Below are 23,036 nucleotides of genomic sequence, written 5' to 3'. Positions count from 1 at the left end.
ACTGGGGAGAGGTGAAGTGGCCCCCATCTGTGACTCTAACACTGGGGGGTGGAGACAAGAAGATGCCTTGGGTTTGTTGGTCAACAACAAAGAGGAACTGTTGTGGTTTGACCTTTTGGTATGTCTTGTAATGATAAGTCCTGGCCCCCAAAGACTGGGTGCTCCCAGGGACTAGAGTCTGCAAGTATAACTATGTAACAAGTACCCAAGTATAACTATGTAACTATGCAACAAGTATCCAAATATAACTATGTATTTATATATAACAAGTATCCCTTTATTATCCCTAATTGGTAAAGACAAGAGAGAGGTGGGGGAGGAAGAAGGATAGGATTCTTGAATTCCCTGGCTTGAGGGTTGAAGGGATCACAAGGGGAGAGAAGAAGGTGGAGAGATGAAAAGGAGCCATGGGTTAGGAGTCAAGAAAGCATGGCCATGAGGGCTGGCCAGTTGGAGTTCAGAGCAGCCCAGATGAAACATAGTAAGTAATAATTCAGGGTTATTGATAGGAGATAGATTTTAATAGCACAGAGGGTAGATATCTGCCCAGCATTAGTTCTAATAAAGGCTTACTATAAATATAAAGCATGTGGTGTGTGTGTGTGTGTGTGTGTGTGTGTGTGTGTGTGTGTGTGTGTGGTTTATAAAAGAACTAAATGGTCAAAGATTAAGATTAAATTTTTCTACAACAGTGTTTCCAAAACATAAGGTGGAGAACAGTAGGAAATACCTGACACTGACCTCTGACCTACACACACACACACACACACACACACACAGATCCACATAGAAACACATACATACCCTCCCCACCCACACAACCACACAAACACAGAGCTAGGAGCTGCAGAATTAAAAGCCTGTCACAACATGAAGGAAAGAAGCTGGTCCCTTGCTAAGGAAGAAGAGTCAAAGGTCAGACACAGTAGGGAGGTTTGGGATATCAGAAGAGAGGTAGCTATAATTGGAGAAGAAAGCAAGAGTGATGGCTTCTGTCAATTAACCCTCTTGCCTGGAAAAAAATAATAAGGATAATATAGATCCCAAGTGTATTGCCTAACAGAAAATGCAACGACTTTGGTGTAATCACTCCTGAGCTATTAGCAACTGAAATTTTTTCTCCGATTGTCGTCCAATAAAAAGCCACTGGAAATGTATTTTCCCCTGGTGCTCAGAACACAGAGTTCGTTAAAAATCCCTAGTTTTCTATAAAGGCAATTTCATTACCTTAGAAATAAATACATTAGGCTGGCAGACTTTCTGCCAGAGCAGGAGGTTGGAGGTAGCGCTGTGTCTTGTGCAGATAGATACCTGTCTTGTGCAGCAAGGGGCAATCAAGGCACTCGGATCTGTTCATGCCTTTATTATCCTGATTCTCATTATGGCTCTACTTGGGCAGCACCCTGGCTGTGGTGTAAATACAGTCTTAGCACACACGTGCAGCAAATCATACTGCCCCAGTGAGGAGGCTAGGCTGCTCTGTCTTTCCGCTGGGACTGTCAAGGAGATTTTTGTCACTGCATTCTTCCTTGAAAACTGGGCCTGATCTTGACCACACCCGGCTAGAAGGGTGGCACTTAGAAAAATCTGACTATAAATATATGTTCTTCTAGGCCCTAGAAATCAGTTTTTCTCTTTGAGATTAGGCTGACCTTTTACTATATATTACTGTTCAACAGTTATTCAGTATTAAATTCTCCTTGGATTTAACATGAATACAAAATTCTGTGTAGTCTCCAAACAATCTACAAATTAGAATCATCTGATCCAATTAGGAATTATGTTCTTTGATGACCCTCTAAAGACATTAAACTCGGGTTCTCAGTTGCCCTTGTAGACACTGAGGAGAGTATTTTTGTCTAGGACATCTTTCCTTTAACACTACCCGACCTTCTCATCCATTCTGCCTCTGCATCCATGGCTACCAGACTTATCCAGGGATCATCATGTCCTGTCTAGACCAACCTAGCAGCCTCCTAAGTCACTTCACTATTTCCACGTTTACCCAGTTCTGGCCCATTAATCTCGAGTTAAATCTTCCCTCTGGAAGTATCTCTTCCCATCCCCAAGGTTGGCAGAAAAAAAAATAGCCTCCAAAGATACCCACATCTTAGCTCCAGCACCTGCCCAAACATTACCTTACATAGCAAGATCCTAGTGTGAGGAGGTTATTCTAGACTGTGGCTGTCATCACAAGACCACATGACAGTAATTTAGGTGGAAAATAAAGGCAGAGGCTAAAATTATGTAACTGTGGGTCAAGTAATATAGTCCCAATAGAAAATGGTTCTCCCCCTAAGCCTCCAAAAGAAACCAGTTAATTATAAATTTGAGGGTGCTATGTTTGTGATCATTCATTAGCATCCCCAAGAAATAAATATCACCCACCCCACTTCTGTGTCCCCAGAGACCTGCACAGTGTCTGATAGAGTAAGCAGTCAACTGGTGATGACCAGATAAAGCAATGTGGATGGAAGGAAGGAAAGTTGGCACAGTGTGATCACACACAGAATGCAGACAAGCACTGTCTGACTAACCACAATGACCATGCACCCATATGGAAAAGCAGGCCTGTTCTTCCCTTCACACAATAGTCCAGAATCTACAAACCCACATCCACATAGTTCTCAGCCCAAAGCTGCCTCCTCTATGAAATCTTTCTGGACTCTTCTGTGCAGACTCACCAACTTGTCTCCACACCCTGTCTCTCCTCTAGCCTGTTTACTTTTGGAGTCAGAGAAGACCATCACTTTTTCTTCTTTCTTATTTAGAAAGGGTCTCACTATGTAGCCCATGTTAGACTTAACCTTGAAACTCTTCTACCTGTGCCTCCCAAATGCTGAGATTAGAGGTGAGTGCCATGGCTCAGCAGAAAGTCCATCTTCAGTTCGTGGTACAGCACCAAAGGAAGGGCGAGTGTTTGTTTCCTTTTGCCATTGTCGTTGTTATAAGCAATTATTTCAAACTACATGCAATCAAAACTTCAGAATTACCACCACAATAAGTATTAACATTAATTACCTCAACAACAAGCATTTGCTTAACACTGATGGACCTAAGAGGCTACAGAGGTGCCTCCTGCCTCCTAAGACAGCTGACTAGGTTCCCTGCTTCCAGAGTTCAGCAAACTGCTATGCACCAACATCGCGTTCCGTCTCTCCCAGACTGACCTCGGGGACATTAAACCATACCTTGGGTCTTTCCATTTGCTTCGTCTCCTTGGTTCTTGTTCATTTTCGATAGCTATCATCCAGATTCCAAGCCCTAAAATTTCAAACAATGCTAAGGGAGACCTACCCTTGGTCACTGTGAGCACCTTCCCCAAGGGCAACAGGATCATCTGTAGTGCCCTACCCCTAAACATCATACAGTCCATCTCTTCTTAGTGTTCTCCTAGGGAAGGGTACATCTAGGCCTTTCACTGATGTTCCTACAAAGCTCTGAAGATGCTAACAGTAGTTACTGCACCCTACTCCAAAACACTGGATTTCAACTCCTTGAAAGGGGTAGTAGGCTATGATGAAAATAAATACATGAATTAAATAAATTAAAATGTTAAACTTGAGGGCAAATAAATGGTCTTGTAGCTGAATAGGAGATAGACAAACTAATCAAATAAGAAAGACAGGGCACTATAAAAAAAAATAAATAAAAGCTTTCAGTTGACTTTTTTGTTTGCATTTGGTTTCAAATGCATCAATCTACTTTATATATTACAGAATAAACTAATAAGGTTCAAAAAGCTCTGTAACATCATATGAACAGTTTAAAGGCTAAATATGATGTACAGTATACAAGTAAATTGTCATGTGCAGCCTAAGCATTTTGAAAGCATCAAGAACCTGTGTTTAGACAGATCATAGACCCTAAGGGCACACCTCCACTATCATTCTGCTAAATACACATTGTATTAAATTTGCCCCTGAAGACTAATTGTTATACCACAGATTAGTACTTTCAACCCTCATCAGAGAAGCTTCTTTTGCAGTAGATACCATTAACACAGGGATCCAAACTTGTCAGGATGCAGAGAATAAGAGTGCAGAATACTCAGCCCTAAATGGACAACTGTATCACACTCCTGTTCCCAAGGCTCAGGGATCATTGTAAGAGGAGAAGCACACACCCAAGAGTGTATAGACAGCACAAAGGGAACTTGACAGACTTTAAATGGGATGAGGGGGACATAACAGGTGGATGGGTAGGGAAGAGGGGTAGATCTTGGAGGAGGGGAATGAATCTGATCTGGGGGAGGGGAATGAATATGATCAAAATTCATTATATATGAAGTTTTTTAAAATGAAGAAGGAAGAGGAGGAGAAAAAAGAAAATAGGAGGAGAAGGAGGAAGAAGAGGAAGAAGAAGAGGAGGAGGAGGATGGGGAAGAGGAGAAGGAAGAGGAGGGGGAAGAGGAAGAGGAGGGGGAAGAGGAGGGGGAAGAGGAGGGGAAGAGGAGGAGGAAGAGGAGGAGGAAGAGGAGGAAGAGGATGGGGAAGAGGAGGAGGGGGAAGAGGAGGAGGGGGAAGAGGAGGGGAAGAGGAGGAGGAGGAGGATGGGGAAGAGGAGGAGGGGGAAGAGGAGGGGAAGAGGAGGAGGAGGAGGAGAGGACAACTCTGGAAGCAAGAGGTCCTGCCTTGCATCCTCCAGATCTCTTTGTTCCAGGAAAGGCTGGCTTCTTAGCTTTGTACAAAGAGGAAGGAAGCAGCAAACAGCTAAGGGCATTAACAATACTGTGTCTGTGAGACAGCAAGAAGGTGAACTATGAGGTTGCTATCATTCATCCCATGGGGTAGACATGCTGACAGTCACAGGAAGCCAGGGCTCATCATGCAGAGGATGCAGAGCATCCTCTACTCAGAGCTCTGTCCATCAAGACTCCAGCTGACTGCCTTAGCTTCTTCCCTGCTTGATTCTAGTGATTTCAGGTGCCATGGTGTGATGTCTATCTCATACTTTTTGTTCATTCATTCATAAGCTTCACAAGTGAGGTCACTCAGCTCTTCAGGGGTGTCTCCCTGGGAAACCCCAACCAGCTGCCTCACAGGGGCTTCCCCCATCAATTTCTGCTGAATGTTTATAGCCCCTCCTCCAACTTGATAGTACTGCTTTTTATTTGCTTTCTGACTCGGGCTACTCCAGCCATCAATATTGGAGTCAGCACCTGATCTGATGATGCTTCGCTGTCTAATTGCTTGTTTTTCTTTATCTGCTACTTGATATTGATTCTTTTACTTTTGCTTGCTGTAGACTTATAAACTATTGTAGGTAGATCTTTTTCCCAGTATAGAACAGATGGTTCCAGAAATCCCAGCACTCCCAATGCTAGGTGGAACCAGCCTTGGGAAAGTTTTTTTTAGGCTTTAGGCCAGTTCTTTGTACCAGTTTGCTAAGGACTGTCCCCAGGAACAGAGTTTAACTCAAATCTGATAATGCCTCAGTTTGCAAAGCACTGAAGCAAAAAAAAAAAAAAAAAACTGTTTTATCCCCAAACCATCATCTAGTAGGTGACCTTGAAATGGTCACTTAGCTTCTCTGTTTGTTTCTCTGGGAAATGTGAATAACTCCACTTCTTTTTAACCTCACAGGGCTTTCAGGAACAGTAAATGAGCTGCCCTGGTTTGCTGATTGGCGTATATTTGCAGATGTCAGGAGTCCTGGCAGGGGCTTCAGAACGTTACAAAACCTTTCGTGCATTTGACTAAAAATGGGGTTGGCTACTTTAGCAAATATGAGTGCACATTTTGGCAGCTAGAAATGGATTTGGAGTCTGCTTCCCTTGAGGTTGAATACATTTTCAGAGGGTGTTTTCATTACTCTGTTTATTCTCAAAAAAACTAGAGCTGCCCTCGCTCTAACAGAAAATTGCCTAGTGACCTGGGATGAGTCATAATGGTCTCTGTCTTTTACAAAGAAATGAAACTGCATAAATTAGTGGTGGTGGTGATTATGATGATGGCAGCTTCGTGGGCGGCGCCAGTGGCAGTGGCAGTAACAGTGACAGGGTCGACACCACTGCATTGATTCTCACTATGTCATTTATCACACTCTACGTTCCCAGATTCTCCCAGAAGCAGATGCCAAAAAGGAGCTACGTGTGTTCATTATTTTAACTAAGGGAAATGCAAATGTGAAAAGAAACGAGGGAGTTACAGGGAGGTAAAGCAGCCATCAGACACTAACGTACTATGTTAGTCTGCCCTTGAGTGATGAGGAGAATGAAGAGGGATGGATGGATGGAAGCATTCTGGACCACCCGCAGTCTAAGAAAGGTCTGGAAAACCTGTCAAGGCGTTCTTGAGCCAATGTCAGCCATCTGGGATGTTCTGAGTTTCCCATGAACAGTTCCGCCACGCCAGCCTTGCAAGTTCAAATCTGGCTGAGAATAGCTCACGGGAGAAGCACACCTGCTGTACAACTCGGGCAACGGATTTCACAGACACTCCCTTGGCTCTTGGTGAACTGCATGCCCTCCAACTGGAAAACTGCAAGGGCATGCTCACTGCCATCACAACTCTACCGCAGAGAGAAAGAAGGTGAGACCCGGGCAGGTTAGGTGACAAGGCCAAGGTCAAGTGGGCCGATTGCAGAGCCAGCATTAAAAGTACAAGAGTCTAACTTGGAAATCACTTCTGCAGCGGAGCACAGGAAAGGAACAATTTAGAGACAAGGCAGTTTCTGGCAGAGAGGTCCTTCTGTTAAAACCCCAAGGAAGCCTGGCATGAAAACAGTTTCTGATCTGTGGGAGAAACTCCTATTTCCTATGTGGAGTTTTTCCCACATAGTGTATCAGTAATGGACAAATCCCATAACACAATGACCTATCACACTTCACAGACCCCACAGAAAGCTATTTGGCAGTAAAAGAGCTATAGAGAGCTGATATAAAAGGAAATATTGGGTGAAGGGTGGATAGGGTCAAAATATATTTAATACATGCATGAAATTCTCAAAGAATATTTTTTGAAGATTTGTTTGTTTATTATTTATGTTTGTTTATTTATTATGTACACTGTCTCTGTCTTCAGACACACCAGAAGAGGGTGTCAGATCCCATTACAGACGGTTGTGAGCCACCATGTGGTTGCTTGGAATTGAACTCAGGACCTCTGGAAAAACAGTCAGTGCTCTTAACCACTGAGCCATTTCTCCAGCCCTATCAAATAATATTTTTTAAAAAAAAATAAATAAATAATATGTTGGGAGAAAATTTCCCTTCCGTTCATGTTCATTCTTAAATGGTTTCTCACGAGTGTTCAGAACATTGACGTCATCATTTCTGTGTGAGGGTGAAAACAGGGGCCCATGTGGAAGCCAGATTGTTGGCGGCTGAATAACTTCTTAGTAATTTTCTATTATGTGGGTTTCCCATGTCCTGTAGACTTTACTGTATCATACTTTCATAAATCCAATCAACAAACATTTGAGATTGCCTTGTTCCATGCTTGGTACAGGGGGTATATGAATAAATAAGACACCCTACTGCCTTCAGAGTTAGCAATAGAATTGGCACACGCCTAGGCATACATGAGTCGATCTTAGCTTCACAAGGCCCTTTAAGGAGGGCAGTGATTCTCCTGTGTTTCCCCCTCACAGATAAGGAAACTAAGGCCAGAGAGAAGAGCTCGGGTAACATTTTTAGTAAACAGTGGCAAGCTTGACTCTGTCTTCAGACGCCTACCCTTGAGTGCCTCCACTCTGTCACACTACTGAAAGCAAAGGACATCTAGAGGACTGACGATCTCTTGAAAGCCTGGAGTGCAGCCTCCTCAGACCTCCCATTGCCATCCAGCAAAGTGACTCTTCCTGATAACCCAGGCAAAGGACAACCATGGCTGCGTGTACTCACTGGAAATGGCAGTCTACTCCCTCTCAGCTCCCTACATCACCTCCCATCATAACCAAGGCCTGAAATCCTCCCCAAGACACCTGCACATCAGCCTCAGAGAACGCCATGAGCCCTGGCCTAAAGCTCACCCAGTCTCCCTAAAGGGCTTCCTCGGGCCTAGGTGGGATCCACTTTCTACCTAGAGGGATCAAGTGTTAGGATGAAGACAGGAGAGTTGAAAGGCCAACAGATCCACCTCCAGTGCTCCAACCATACCTGTCTGAAAGGCAGACAGACAGCCATTAGAAGGGAGTGTGGCCCCCTCGGATTCCAGATACCCCAGCAGCCAAACCAGGTTCATCCCGTTTCCATATAGCTCCTCTGTGTGAAGGCTCCTTACTGTAAAGGCAATCAAGCCAGTCCTTTGGAGAAAGGAAATACAGCCTAGTCTGTGGATGCTAAGCCCCAGGGTACCATTGCAAAGGTAGCTATGCCTCTGAGTTAGGCATTGCTCTCTCTCCCCATCCTCCCAAAGCTTCAGCAGATTACTACAGCTCCATTCACAGTCACTAGGCTATGGATGCATAGCATCCATCAGCAGGGGGATGGGTAGGAAGACATGGGCTATGCACACATGGAGTTGCTTCCAGCCACAAAGAATGAAATCATGAGCCAGGCAGTGGTGGCACACGCATTTACTCTCCGCACTTGAAAGACAGAGGCAGGCAGATCTCGGTGAGTTTGAGGTCAGCCTGATCGACAGAACAAGCTCCAGAGCAGACAAGGATGTTTCACAGAGAAACTCTGTCTCAGAAAACAAAACAAAACAAAACAAAAAATGAAATTATGTCATGTGGGAAAATACATGACTAGAAATAATTATATTAAGCTAATTAAGTCAGCCGCGGAAAGACAAATGTTACATGTTCTCTCTTGTTCGTGGACCCTAGATTTTACAGAGACCCATATAAAATTATGTATATACAGATTACAGGCAAGCAGAAGTGAGACTGGATCGGGGGGAAAGGGGGAGACTAATGGGGGTGGGTGGGGAAAGGGAGACTAGTGGAACACAGTGAAAGTACATTACAAAATGGTATGAAAGTGCCCTGATAGAATTCAACATAACAGAGCTGTAAAAGATTGTTTGAACTCCAGCCTACCAGCCTCTCCTGGGGATTTATAAGCCTTTATTTAATAGTTGCTGGGGGAGGGGGAGACTTCCTTTTCAGTGCTGTGACCACTGGTTAGTTGTCTGTGCTCCTGTAAGTCATGCCTTTTGCTCATGGCACAATGAAATTCACTGAATCACAGCAAAAGAAGGAAAGAAAGAAAAGACAAACAAACAAAAGAAGGGGGCTAGTTGACATGAGAAGAGGGGTCATCAGGAATGGGGGTGAGTAAAATCGGAAGTGAATATGTGTGTGTGTGTGTGTGTGTGTGCAAAAATATCATATGAAACAGATTATAATGTATAATTAATATGTAATAATACAAACCTTAAAAAGTAAACTCGAGATAGAACAGACCAAGGTCCAAAACCCTCAAGACCCGAAGGAAAAAGGAAAAGGTGGCTAAGAACAGGCTGACACCCCACCCCCCCCCACCCCCCGCCTCACACCTGCCCTCTCCCACCTCCTCAACAAGATGCCCATTATTTTCTCTTACCTGAGTCACTGCCTCAGCTCCTGGTCCCCTCTCCCTTACTTCCATCCTGCACATCACGGCTACCCAGAGCTGTCAGGGCTGTCCAGCAAAGTACACCTACTTCAGGTAGCACATGTCCAGGGAAAAGAGCAGACTCCCTGTGGCTTACCCCAAGACTCCCATCCAGGACTTGGCACTCACCTATCTCCCTGTCCCACCCACTTCCACACCCCTACAAACAACCTTTGCTCCAACCAAACCCAAGCCTGCCAACACTACACCACCTTAGCTGTGCCACTGTCCTGGAGATACAGGGCTTTGTTCCCCCATTCCCTGCTTCTCCTTACTTCATTTTTTTTTTTTTGACAATTTCTGGCAACTCACATGTGTCACCACCACTGAGAAGTCCTCCTTGATCCACCAAGCCCTAGAATGATCACATATCTGTCTGCTTCAAGGTGGAATTTATGAGTCCTTAGAAGTGAGGGGCTCCTAACTAGAGTTTGTTCCACTCCTGAATTTTTCCATTCATCCATGCCACACTCAGTTCAGATACCGGCTCCAGAGAAAAGTTGGCGCAGGTAAATCAGCATGCAGAAGCACTCCTGCTGCTGTTGTATGTTTTCAGAGACAGACATCCCGACTTCAGTGTCAAAGTCCTCAGAAGACAAAATGATCTGAGCACCATTGGGGTGAGTGGTTTATGGAAAGGATAAAGAAGGAGACAGTGCACCGTGTTCCCAACACTCCGTTCTGGGTTCTCTTGTCCTCTTAATAGAGTGCTTGAAAGCTGTTTTTATTTGTCTACATAAAATAATTTTTAGGTCAAAAAGAAATGGCTCTTAGTGAGTCATTGCTCATCCTAAGGATACAAACTCCCCCTCTAGTCTGCCCCCCCCCTTCTGACTAAGAACAAACTTGGATTTGAAGATAGAGGTATCTTCAAATAGATTCTGAGGCCTTTCTTGCCATGCTCCATTTCCATACACCCCACACAGGAAAAGTATAAAGGAGATAGTTCATTTGAGGCTTAATGAACCAACTCCATTTGAGGGACTAGTAAGTAGTACATGCTTCCTCCTGAGTGTCCCAAGATCGTCTGCATTCATAAATCAAGGGCATAGCCAAAACAATGGCAATAACGGGTGAGAAGGAGCCCAGAGAATAACGCTTCTAAGACATGGGAAATGGTCATCCAGTCAAATCCCTGCCATGAGTCTACAACCCAATACAACTCCATAGTTCATAAGAAGCATTAGGCAAGGCAAAAAGCAAGCATCCTGGAGGAAGAGGATGAGGTGGTTTGAATAGGTTTGGGCCTCCTGGATTCATATGTTTCAATGTTTGGCCATAGGGAGTGGCACTATTAGGAGGTGTGGCCTTAATGGAGTATGTATGAGCTTGTTGGAGGAAGTGTGTCACTGTTACGGTGGACTTTGAGGTCTCTTCAAGCTCCACCCAGAGTGAAATCAGAGCCTCCTCCTGGCTGCCTACAGACGAAGATTTAGAACTCTCAGCTCCTACTTCAGCACCACATCTCCCTGCATGATGCCATACATCCCACCATGATGACTAAACTTCTAAACCTCTAAAACTATAAGCCAGCCTCAATCAAATGTTTCCCTTTGTAACAGTTGCCTTGGCCATGGTGTCTCTTCACAGCAATGACATCCTAGCTAAGACAGAGAGCTCGGTTCCCCCATTCTTTTTTGTCCTGACTCGATTCCAAGTCTGTCCCCTCCCCCAATATGGAAAGACAGGGAAGTAGAAGGCCATTCAGTAGAAAACACACACTAAGACAGGACATGTTGCTCCATGGTTAGTTCTAAGGCGTGCTCAATGAACGTGAGCTCTCGCCATTATTCCAACTGGAAAGGACTGTGGGACCCATGAAATAAACGCAACAGGTATGCGGTGGCCATACTGGGCAGAGGTGTGAGGGTACTGGGACCCAAAAGGCTTCAGAGAGACGGCGCCGGCTGAAATAGAAAGAGGACTGAGAGTCTACTATAGAGCAAGGGGAGACAGGAAAGAAAAACCAGCTACAGAAGCTACAATTACAAATATACTGAATGTTGAACCAAGCTGGGATGTTTAAAACTTAATCAGGTTTGTAAGTCAGAATACAGGGTTTTAAGGCAAAGCTAGAAATGTAACAGGAGGCTGAGTGGATTTAAGTGTTATTACTAAGCATGGGAAGCCATTAAGACCAACACAACAAAGAAGACCTCACATGTGGGGTGAACAAGCTGAGTCCAGCAACGGTATGAACGAGCCAGTGACGCGAGAGACTAACGGGAGAGTGTGGGCAGATGTTAGTGGGACGGGGCTGGAGAGATGGCTCAGCTAGTAAGAGCACATGAAGACTAGCGTTCGGGTCCCAGCATGCATGTAAAAGCTGTGTGTGGTCCCTTGCATGTCTGTAACAGCAACACTGAAGGCAGCAGAGACAGGAGGGTGGTGGGGCTGGCTAGCTGCCATCCTAGGCAAAAATCACAAGCAGGAAACACTTTCTCAAAGTAACAAAGTATAGGGTGATAGAGGAAGAGACTTAATGCCCTGTTCTAATCTCTGTGCCAGGCATGCATAGCTATACGTGTGTCTGCATATACAACACACCCGAATGGGGGGTGGGGGGGAAGTAAGCTTACTGCACTACATTCTGTCCTTAACTTGAGCAGTCACAGAGAAGACAGAGAAGAGGGGTGAGCAACAGGTCTTTTACTGAAGAGAAATGGAGGGGGTGGGAAACTACAGTCAAGTTATAAAACAAATAAAATTAAATTAAAAAAAAAAAAGAAAGTAAAACCCACAGGTCCCTATGAACGAGAAGTCAGAAATGTTAGAGGGGGAGGGATCACAGAACACAGTGTTCTGCAAGGCAGAAAATGCAGAAGACTTGGGTGTGTGTGGTCCCACTGCACATCCAAAGCAGCTATCCGGAAGACATGGAGCACAAGGAACCAGATCTCAGGTGGAGGGAGTGGGGAGAGTCCATCTGGACTCCTGGGTGAGTGTGATGAGGATGTAAGTGGTACTGAAGCTGTGGGAGTGAATGCAATGGTCCAGAGGGAGTTGTAAAGTGAGAAGAGAGTAAAAGAGGAGCTCAAGGGAGCAGCATTTAAGGGACCATGAATGAGCAAAACTCACAAAGGAGTCCAGGGAAGAACAGAGAGGAAGTGAGGGGCAACCTAGATGCAGCCTCTCAGGCAGAGTGATAATGGGTCTTCTACTTGTGGCACACCCAGAATCATTCACGTTCCTGTGGGTGGGTGGGTACCAGATGAAGTTTTACTGTCCTATATAATCGCTGGTCTGTTTTAACTGCATCCTTCCTGTTCTTGATTACAGCAAACCCCTCTTCGATAGTATCCCTGTTTTAGAACTCGGGTTTGATAGAGCTCTCGAGCACTGACAGGATGAATTTGTTTTCCTCCAGTAAAGTAAACCCTTCCTCACTAGCTCAGGCCCAAAGAGCCCAGGACCTGCAGTGACCTCTGTATTTGCTAGGCTGGGAGATTGCCTGTTGTTCTCTCCTTTGTCCTGACCCCAAAAAACCGTAGAGGTAAAGAGGCACCATCAGGGTTCTTGTGGTACAGTCCAAAATGTTTCTATAATATATTTTGATTTATGCCCTATTTTTTTTTATCTCCACAATTTAAATCAACTGGAACCCTTTGGTGGGGAAACATCATTCCCCATCCTTTAGGATCAAAAATAATATAATTGCAGTCGCACCTTTCAAAATACCTTCTCTCCCCTGGGACCAAGTGTTTGAAATCCTAGTCTGAATGCCATTGGCAGGATCTTTTCTTTAAGTTTGAGCTCTGCTTCTCCCAGGAGTCTTGTCAAAGACTGCTACCTCTCTTCACTGGGGCCCCTCCTTTCTAGACTCCAAGCAACAGTCAAGAAATACTGATGAAATCCTTACATTGTTCTTCTGCACAAAAGGCTTCTTGGACAGTGCTTTCCTTTCTTTTCCCTCCACACACTGTTCTATCAGTCTGCAAAGTCTTCTTCAGTCATACTCAAGTAGATCCTAAGTAGGTGTTCTGATGGCACCATTGTCCTTAAAGATCCGTAGTGGGAAGTAAAAACCAAATAAAATTATATTTCAAGCAATTAGGAAGGAAGATCCTACAGCTTCAGCCCTTAATTCATTCACTTGCCTAGGAAATCTGTTCATCTCGCCTTAGCTGATCACACTGACAAGAGTAGCTAAGGGGTGTCAATAAATTCTAGAACAAAATACTTGAAAGAAAGAGATGCACTAGTGTTTATAATGACCTAGAAATTCAATGTGTTTGTCTTTGTCATTCAATCAGTGACTGTCCTCTCTGCACCAGGAAGGCTCCCTAATCCCCAGTCTCCAAGCCACCATTCATTAGGTGACTGCAAGAACCATTCTTCTGGGAAGTGCAAGGCCAAATGTAACAAAAACAGTAGGTGTCCATGACACTAGAGTTATAAAGGGGGGGTGGGGGTGGTGGTGGTGGTGGTGGTGGTGGTGGTTTGCCTCTGTAAATAGTCTTGTCTGTCCTTGAACTCACTAGACCAGACTGACCTCAAACTCATAGAGAGCTGCCTGCTTCTACCTCCTGAGTGTTGGGGTTAAAGGTGTGTACTACTACACCCAGATGACCCTAGAGTTTCAGTCTTTCTCTTGTTCTTAGCTTGCTCTCCTCTGACCCATCTTCCCATTGCCCCATCCTAGACCCAAGCCTCTGCTTAGAACCTTGCCTACTTTTCAGCTTGCACATCTTCCAAGGGTCCACTATACTCCACATATGGCTTCCCAGTAGATTCTATTGAATCTCCACAATAGCAGGGCCATGCTGCCCCCTTCCCTGCCCTCCACCCCCAAACCCTCTACTGCACACTCATGTCAAAACTCCTGCTCCTCTAAGACTCAGAGCTTCTGGCTTCTCCATTCTTGATCTTCCATATGAACATTAATAGTAGACCTGAGGGGGTTGGAGAGATGGCTTAGCAGTTAAGAGCACTGGTTGCTCTTCTGGAGGTGGTCCTGAGTTCAAATCCCAGCAACCACATGGTGGCTCATAACCATCTAGAATGAGATCTGGTGCCGTCTTCTGGCACACCATTGTACATACAGGCAGAATGTTGTATACATAATAAATAAGTAAATCATATATGTATATTAGACCTGAATTCTCTTCTTGATTCTCCAAATCCTTTCATTGAAACAGCCCTCCTGTCAGTAACTCTCAGACAAACAACCCAATACCCAAGCCTCTCATTGCCTCCAGTTCGTAACAGCACCACCATTGCCTTCCCATTTCAACCAGGAACTTACAGTGGATCCCCAAAACAGATCTGCTTGTGATTTAGTGTGCAACTCGACTTACTGAGAGGAGTCCCATAAAGAGAGTGAGAGAAGCAGAGAACCAACAAGTAAGAAGGCTAGCCCAAGCAAAGTTCCAGTCTTTACCAGAGCCTGTGGGGGTTCTGGAATCTGAATTCCCTCTCAGCGTTGGCCCAACTTTGAAGCCCAGGGGCCGAGCTTTCATCCACTTAGTCAGTCGGCCATGATATATGGAAAAAACCCTGGGGGATAGGGACTTTTAAAACATCAAGAAAGAGATCCCAGTGTACCAGGGAAGGCTATAGGTACAAGCCAGGGAGGAAAGCACATAGAAGGTGACATTCAGAGAAGAGCAGATCTGAGAGACAACAGCATCTCTGTGTGGATGCAGGAAGAACATATTCCTCTAGGAAGCACAGAACAGGCAGGCCCTCACAGTGTTGGGCCCCATTTTGGCCCTGGTTTGGGCCTTGAGGACAAACCCGAGCCTGGCTCTAGTTTTGAAACCTGTCTGAAAACTTCCGTACTGGGATGACTCTACAAGCCCTGTTTGGACCTGCCTCTGCCCCACTGTTGCTGATTGATCCTGTCAGTCACCCCGTACCCTCCATCACCCTTCCCAGCCCCCTATGTCATCTCATCCCACCAAAACTCCCCCTCCCTATGCTCCAAGTTTATATAAGCCAGAGGCTGATACATTAAAGTTGAGTTCCTACTTTGACAAGACTCCCTGCCTGGTGTGCTTCTATGCTTCTTTTGGGCTGCTGACATTCATCATCCCACTCAACCCTGGAGAGACACCTGGCTGGACTGGGACCTCTCTCCTCTTGCCTGGACCTGCCAACAAGGAACAGACATCAAAGGACACTGAGGTTGTCTTGACTGGACTTCTCAGACCTGTGAGAGATAAGTGTCTGTCCTTTGGAAGCCCATGGTATTTTGTTCCAGTAGCTCAAGCTAACTGAGACACCAATCTGAGCATCCTCTCTCTCCATCTTTCTCCGTAATTGCTCTCAAATTACACTCTGCCTCTGCTCTCCCCTCTGCTATGTTCTCCCTGTTCCCCCTTATCGCTTCTGCATCCAGCTTAGATTTCATGTTGAACACTTCTCTTCAGCCAACAGACTCAACTTTCTTTCCATTTATCCTCTCCTATGTGACCATTAACCTTCATTGTCATTTAACTAGATTTAGAATCACCATAGAAACACACTGAGTCTTTGAGGGTGTTTTCATAGAAGTTTAACAAAGCAAGAAAGCCCCACCTTGCATGCGGACAGAACCATTCTGTGGGCTGGGGCCTGAACTGAATAAAAGGAAAAGAAACTGAGCATTGGCGGTTTGTCTCTCAGCTTCCTGGCTGTGGGTACAATGTTAGCTGCCGCCTCAAGCTCCTGGTTCCACCATCTCCCTGTGAACTGTGTGCCGGGATAAAACCTGCCTTATTTAAACTGCATCTGTTGGGTAATTTGTTGCAGCCTATGAGAAAAGTAGTTAATATATCCAGGAACACCTAGAAGGGCTCCTCTCAGAATTACTCTTACTCTCTGCTCTTCCTCTACAGGTGAGATGCTAAATATTTCTGGGAAAATGGAATCCCCTTGGGCACTGCTGTCATTCTCAATCCACAGTATCCTTCCTCATCTGGTCCTGACCTGTTTCCCTTCTATCACGGTAAATATTATAAAGACACTAAAGCTAGCCTCACGATCAATAGACATAATATAGACATTAAGGAATAAACTATGTCGAACAAGGTATGCCTTCCCCATTGCTCTTACTCCAAGTCACTGAGATGGAGACTCAATCTCCCCTCTCCCCCTGGAACATTCTGCTTTGCAAGCAGTCCTAGCTAACCCAGTTTGCCAGCCTGGCTGCTCAGTGCTCCTGGCTCACTGCAGCCACTGAAACCAAAAAACTTTCTCAATAGGGAAAAAAAAAAGTATTTAGGCACTTCTTCCTCCACTGTGCCTACTAAGCTGCAAAAATAAACAAGATCTGTCATAGGGAGAAGACAGTTTGTACAAAACATCCTACAAGACAGCTTTGCATTTTAGCATCACCCTCTGGGTAATCTCCCCTACAAAAAAAAAAGGTTCCTTTAAATGCACATCCGTGCTGCTGACATCAGCACCCACCGTCTCTGTGACTTACTGCTATTGCAGTTCTCAGAGGCGAGGGGTGGGTGTGGGTTGCAGGAAGAGTATGACTAGAAGGGGGGGTGCCTACGGTTTTATTCATGAGGCTGAGGAGACAATGACGTTGGAGGCGTACAAATCCATTCATCTGAAGAGTTTTAAGATAATAATAGTTCTAATTAGAGACGTCTTCAAGGAATCAAGGGACTTACTGAAAACTTGGACTAGATTCCTTGTAGTAAGACAGATCTGCGGATTCCCAGTAGCACCCAGGTCTGGAGGATAAGCCAGCCTCTGCTTGAAGGCAAGAGTCAGCACTGCCTGGGAAATCTTGGGGCTGAAATAACCTCCTTGGGAATTTTCCATACCAGCTGCTAAACACCTCATGGCATCTTCAAAATATCCTCTCTTGCTAGCAATTCTTTCTGCCAGAGAGTAAACTCCTTAGGAGGCCCCTTGACAGTTGGCCCTTTCATCTCTGTCTGGGCCTTGCAAAACCCCAATCTCAGTGCACACACTATAAACGCCTCCATTAAAGTCCACAGAAGAAATTCAACAAAAGTTGACCAAGTGTCCCTTGGAACCGAGGCACCAAGTACACAGAGACAAGCAGCAGAGTCCCTGATACACAGGAGCTTAGCAACTCGAGTAGAAGTAATTACATGTAAGGAACAGAGGATGGTACCTTCACCTCCACCTCTACATGATACAGCACCCATTCTCGGACTGGGAGGTTACACACACTGTCACGTGACTCCTATAGAAAGCTGCCAGACTTCATGCAGTTCCTTATACTCTTTAAGGGTAGGATGTCCAAAAGCAAGAACGAGCAGAAGTTTGCCCCAGTAATATTTTTCAAGAGCCAAATCTTTTCTCACCATAGATCCTCAGACTCAAGAGAGTTAACCAGGCAAAATCTCTATGGCTGGTCAGATGCAACTAAGCAGCCACCAGAAGCATATTTACCTCCAAGGAACCATGAGATTTATTCTTTGAAAAATCTAAATCAAATTAGATATGTAATAGTAGCACATAGTAGCATTTAGCCCTTGGTGTAGGATAAAAGAATTCCCGTCAGCTTCAGTGATTGTCAACTGCTGGTATGAGAGCCTTCTAAATAACACAGCCAGGAAAACCACAAGAGGAGAAGGGCCAGTTTCATAGAAAGTGAAATCTAATCTTCAGATTCTCAGGTTTGAGCCAAGGGAGAGAATATTTGCAGAAAATCCTAGCTCATGTTTAATTCATCAGATAGTCTTAATTCAGCTGGTGCTTCATTTCCTTGAAATTGCCTCTAAAGGGGTCATCTGAAGTATGTGGTTATGGTTCCTCTGTCTCGTAGAGAAGAAAGAGAGGCACAGAGATTGCCATACACAATTAAAAGAGCAAATGACTCGCCCTGGGGCTTGTGGAATTTGTGGGCATATCCGAGAGTTTGTTGCCACTTAGAGATCTTTAATGGCCCTTCAGAGGCCAGTTACACTTAGACCATCATCCTGAGAAGGCGATCCACTCAACGGACATTTGTACTATGGGCATGAGGGCTTAATCCCACAGAAAAAAATCCAACATGCCTCACCACTAACTCACCGAGGACATCCACTTGAGGCCCAGTTCTCAAGTTTCTACATCACACACACGAGTCCAGGGTAGGTGGTTCCTTCCACTTACGGTCTTCAAGGGACACACATACGTGATGCGATTTTCTTTCTTTCCTTTCTATTGCCCTCTCTCTTTTTCTACGCCCCTTGATTTTTTTTTTTTTTAAAGGATGTGGTCGCATGCACCCAAGCTGGCTTCAAACCACTAATAACCAAGGATGACCTTGAACATTTGATCAACTTGCCTCCAGTTCCTTTGCAGGCAAGCGCCGCTACCCACAGCTGGGTTATGTGGTAGTGTAGCTCTAACTAAGGGCTTCATGGGAGCTACCCACACTCTCTACAGCTTCAACCCATAATGTAATTTCTATGAACCGGCATTTGATGAGAACCTGATATGTTCTCAGCACTCTATGAGATGTGTTACAAGAATTTAGTAAATGCATTGTTATCACCAGAACCGGTGGCTAAAAGTCACCATTTTGACCACTTTAACCTGAACATTCGAGGTGATCTTTCATATACAGCAAGCAAAAATGCAGGGCAACCAGTAAAATTTGTGTTTTAGATAATCACAACAAAATTTTAAGCGTATTGCCGAAATACTACCTGAAGCAGACTTTTCGAAATTTTCTTTTGCAACTCAAATTTCACTGGATAGCTGGTATGTTGTCTGCCTGCCATAAGTTAAGGACCAGAGAGAAGCACAGCCCATTAGCTGTCTAACACACAAGCCAAAACTGATCCTAGCCCTATGGTTTCAATGTGCGCCCAGAGTCTGTGTGCCGGAAACCTAATGGCCAGTGTGTCAGAGCTGAAAAGTAGCACCACCAGTAAAGGGTGATGGAGCCGAGAAAGTGACTCAGTGGTAGGGCATGTGCTTAGCATGTAAGAAGCTCTAGATCCAGTCGCCACAGCAAAAATCCCAAAAAGCAACCCAACCACACAAGCTCTGCCCTCACACACGGGCTAACTTCACTGTGCAGGAAGTAGGCTTATTTCTAAGAGTGGGCTTGCTGTAAAAGCAGGTTTGGTCGAATTTATGTATTTAAATAAATGTCATTAGACCATTAAAATTTTAAGTATAAGTTACTGCTATTGAGTAAATCGATTCTTCTATAGTAAACATGACCCTTCTAATGACTAATGAAGAAACAATATGCATTAGGATTATTACCAGCCAATACACTATCTCAAATGCTCAGTCTCTTAGTCATCCTTGGTTTATTTGCATATGCATGAGTTGGCTAAAAAAAATCTGCAATGATTACCTCTTTTAAAAACCAGCAGTAAAAGTAAATGGCTAGGTTCTCTCTCTCCTCCCTCTCTTTCTCTTTCTCTCTCTCTCTCTTTCTCTCTCTCTTTCCCTCTCTCTCTCTCCTCCCTCTCTTTCTCTTTCTCTCTCTCTCTCTTTCTCTCTCTCTTTCCCTCTCTCTCTCTTTCTCTCACTCTCTCTCTTTCTCTCTCTCTCTCTTTCTCTCACTCTCTCTCTTTCTCCCTCTCCCTCTCATATTCCACCATGAATGACACAGCAGGAAGGCCCCAGATGCTAGCATCTTCTTATTTCTTATTAAAAATAGATTTCTTTTTCATATAATATAGTCTGATTATGAATCCCCTCCCCCAACTCGCTCCAGATCCTCACCCAGCCAAATCCACATCCATTCTTTCTCTCTTCCATTAGAATACAAACAGGCTTCTAAAATAATAATAGTAATAATAAGATCAAATAAAAACAAACCAGTATAGGACAATACAAACAAACAGGGGGGGGAAAGGTCAAATAGAAAGCATAAGAAACATTTATAGACATAGAGGCACACACATTAGTCTTGATTTTAGACTTCTTGGCTTCTGTGACTGTGAGAAACAAATTTCTTCTTTCTAATAAAAATTAAGTTTGTGGTATTTTGTTATAGCAACAGAAAATATACTAAGACATTGAGTGCCAATCATAGAAATGCATAAGAATGGGCAAGCTTCTATCAGGCCTGCTTTTATCAAACTACCTAAGACCTCCATGTTACCAAATCCCATACCACTATCATGACTCTGCTTCTCAGTTGTATCCATAAGAAGCCATCTAGAACACAATGCCTGCCTCTTGCTGGGTCATGATGGCACAAACCTTAAATCACAGCACTCAGGAGACAGAGGCAGACAGATCTCTGTGAGTTCAAATGCAGTCTAGTCTACAGAACTAGTTCCAGGACTGTCGGGGCTACAGGGGAAAAGCCTGTCTCAAAAAACCTAAAATCCAAAAGCAAAAAGCAAGCCCCTGACCATGACTCCGAGGTCTGAAAACAGAACCTCTGCCTCCTTTTCTCGTCTCCTTCCCCAACTCTCCATCTCTCCCTCTGTGCACCCGGTCTGGAAAGGACTTCCCCCAGCCATTCATGAATAACTCCTTCCTTCCTTTTGGGTCTCTGTCTAAATGTTGCCACATCAGAGAGGTCCTTTCTAGTCACTTTAGAGACCTACATTAATGTTGTGTTAACTTGACTGGGTCACACAATGCCCAGACACCCGTGCAAACACTATTCTGGGTGTTTCTGTGAAAGTGCTTGGTTTTAGATAAAATTAACAACTAAATCAGTGGTCTGAGTAAAGGGTCAGTTCATCCTCCTTGATAGGGTGGCCCTCACCTGGTCAGTTGAAGGATTGAATAGAATCAGGTGGCGGAGCTCTCTTAAGTAAGAGAGGTTTCTCCCTGTCTTCAGGGTCTTCAGACAAGCTAAGCCACTGGCTCTCCTGCTGGGTCTATAGCTTGCTGACTCATTCTGTAGATCTCAAGTCCTGCTCACCTCCACAGTCACAAAAGCCAGATCCTTATAATAAAAATGTAAACAAATATGTCCATGATAGGCTCTGTTTATCTGAAGGATCTTGGGCTCCTCATTTTTATTTATCATAGTGAAGCTCATGACTGTAAGATTATGATTTGATGCTCTTCTGTTAAATATGCCATTATCCCCAGAACCTTCCTCCACTAGACTACGAGCCCCTGTGGAGAGATATCTTGCTCATTTAGTTCACTTACATGATAAATCTAGTTGGCATAAGTGAGCACTTAATATGTACTATAATGAACAAACAATACCAAAATAAAGAAGTTTGTAGTAAAACAGTTATACCAAAAACATAATATAATACTCCAACTACTTAAAGGACATTTTTGGATAGCAGCTAACTCAATTTCTTCAACCAGAAGATCTAAGTAATTTGCCCAAGATAAACACTAGAACCCAGATAGAAGGCCGGCATCTCCCCAATTCTCAAGTGCAAGGTCTATCAAGATATCTCACCACCTTTGAGTTCTTTTGCAAGAAATTCTATGAAAGCCTTTCTCAAACCATGCTGTCATATTTATTTGGAAACTTGGCTTGAGTTTCTCAGTTTGGCATGAATACATCCTTCAGTCAGTCTTTGGTCTTTGGTGTTCAGGGTTACATTTAGCTCTATGAGAGCAAAAGGAAAATAGCCAGATAAGTCCTCAAACTCCAAATGCTGAAGACTGGGGGACTCCAACTTTGGGGGAACATCTTCATACAAATCACTAAAACAATCAGCTACTGGCATGAGGGCTAGCTACTCCTACCCCGATGATGCTACAATGTACTCTATAGCAAAACAGCACTGTTATTCCTAGGAAACCACTCACCGTTCCAAATAAATACCTTAACTGATATGTCCAAAGAGGAACAACCTTGGAAATGACAGTACCTAAGATCTTTTTATTCTTATAACCTTGAAGCTTGGCATCAAGCCTTCCGTGCTGAAGAATGGATTGTGGCTGGAATCCACCATAGTGGATTGTCCTGCCAAATGGCATAAAGGGTCATTCTCAGATCTATAGTACACAATCATCACAGCCATATGTGGTACCCTTACCTAAAGATGTGGTTCAGCTCCATGTCAGGCTTACTTGAGATTACATCAAAAATATCCTTGCACCTGAATATTCACACTTATTTTAATCCCAAACGAAGAATTGCTGTATGTGTCTATAGAACTCCACTGCCTGCTATCCAAAAGAGAGATCAATCATATTTTAAGATTATTTTTAATCATTTCCCATCCAGCAAACTTTGCTGTGTGGAAATAAAGATCTCAGTTTGGCCATTCTTTCTGGGGTGTGTTTGTGTGCAAAATATGGCAGTCATATACTCAAATTGAGTGACTGTGTGTGTGTGTGTGTGTGTGTGTGTGTGTGTGTGCAGATGTTATATAGATGTGGTGTATATGGTCAGAGGTCATTGTCAGGTATTCTCATTGCCTTCCACTTTATTTGTTTGCTTGTTTGTTTGTTGACAAAAGATCTCATTGAATCTGCAATTCACAGATTCAGCTAGACTTATTTGCCAACAAGACTCAGGGATCCACCTGACTCCTTCGTCCACTCCAATACCGCTGGGTTAGATGTTTATCACTATGCCCAGCTTTTAAACAGTGATTGGATTCTGAATGTTGGTTTGTATGTAGCTGACACTTTACCAACT

General features: G+C 44.1%; 1 protein-coding gene across 6 annotated transcripts in view; it reads right to left on the bottom strand.

Moving 5' to 3' along the window:
* Kcnk10 (potassium two pore domain channel subfamily K member 10) overlaps nt 1–23,036 on the bottom strand; it is a 133,168-nt gene that overhangs the window by 76,495 nt on the left and 33,637 nt on the right. Inside the window, exon 1 of one of the 6 annotated variants that reach the window (XM_076921464.1) lies at nt 9,494–9,598. The exons of the other annotated variants lie outside the window; for them this stretch is intronic. The gene's annotated coding sequence lies outside the window, so the exon portion shown is untranslated. Of the gene's footprint in view, nt 1–9,493; nt 9,599–23,036 lie in introns of those variants that run through there. 6 annotated transcript variants of the gene reach the window in all.

This window comes from Arvicanthis niloticus, chromosome 23, assembly GCF_011762505.2.
Source record: "Arvicanthis niloticus isolate mArvNil1 chromosome 23, mArvNil1.pat.X, whole genome shotgun sequence".
NCBI lineage: Eukaryota > Metazoa > Chordata > Mammalia > Rodentia > Muridae > Arvicanthis > Arvicanthis niloticus.
This window is presented reverse-complemented; position numbering and strand designations above follow the sequence as displayed.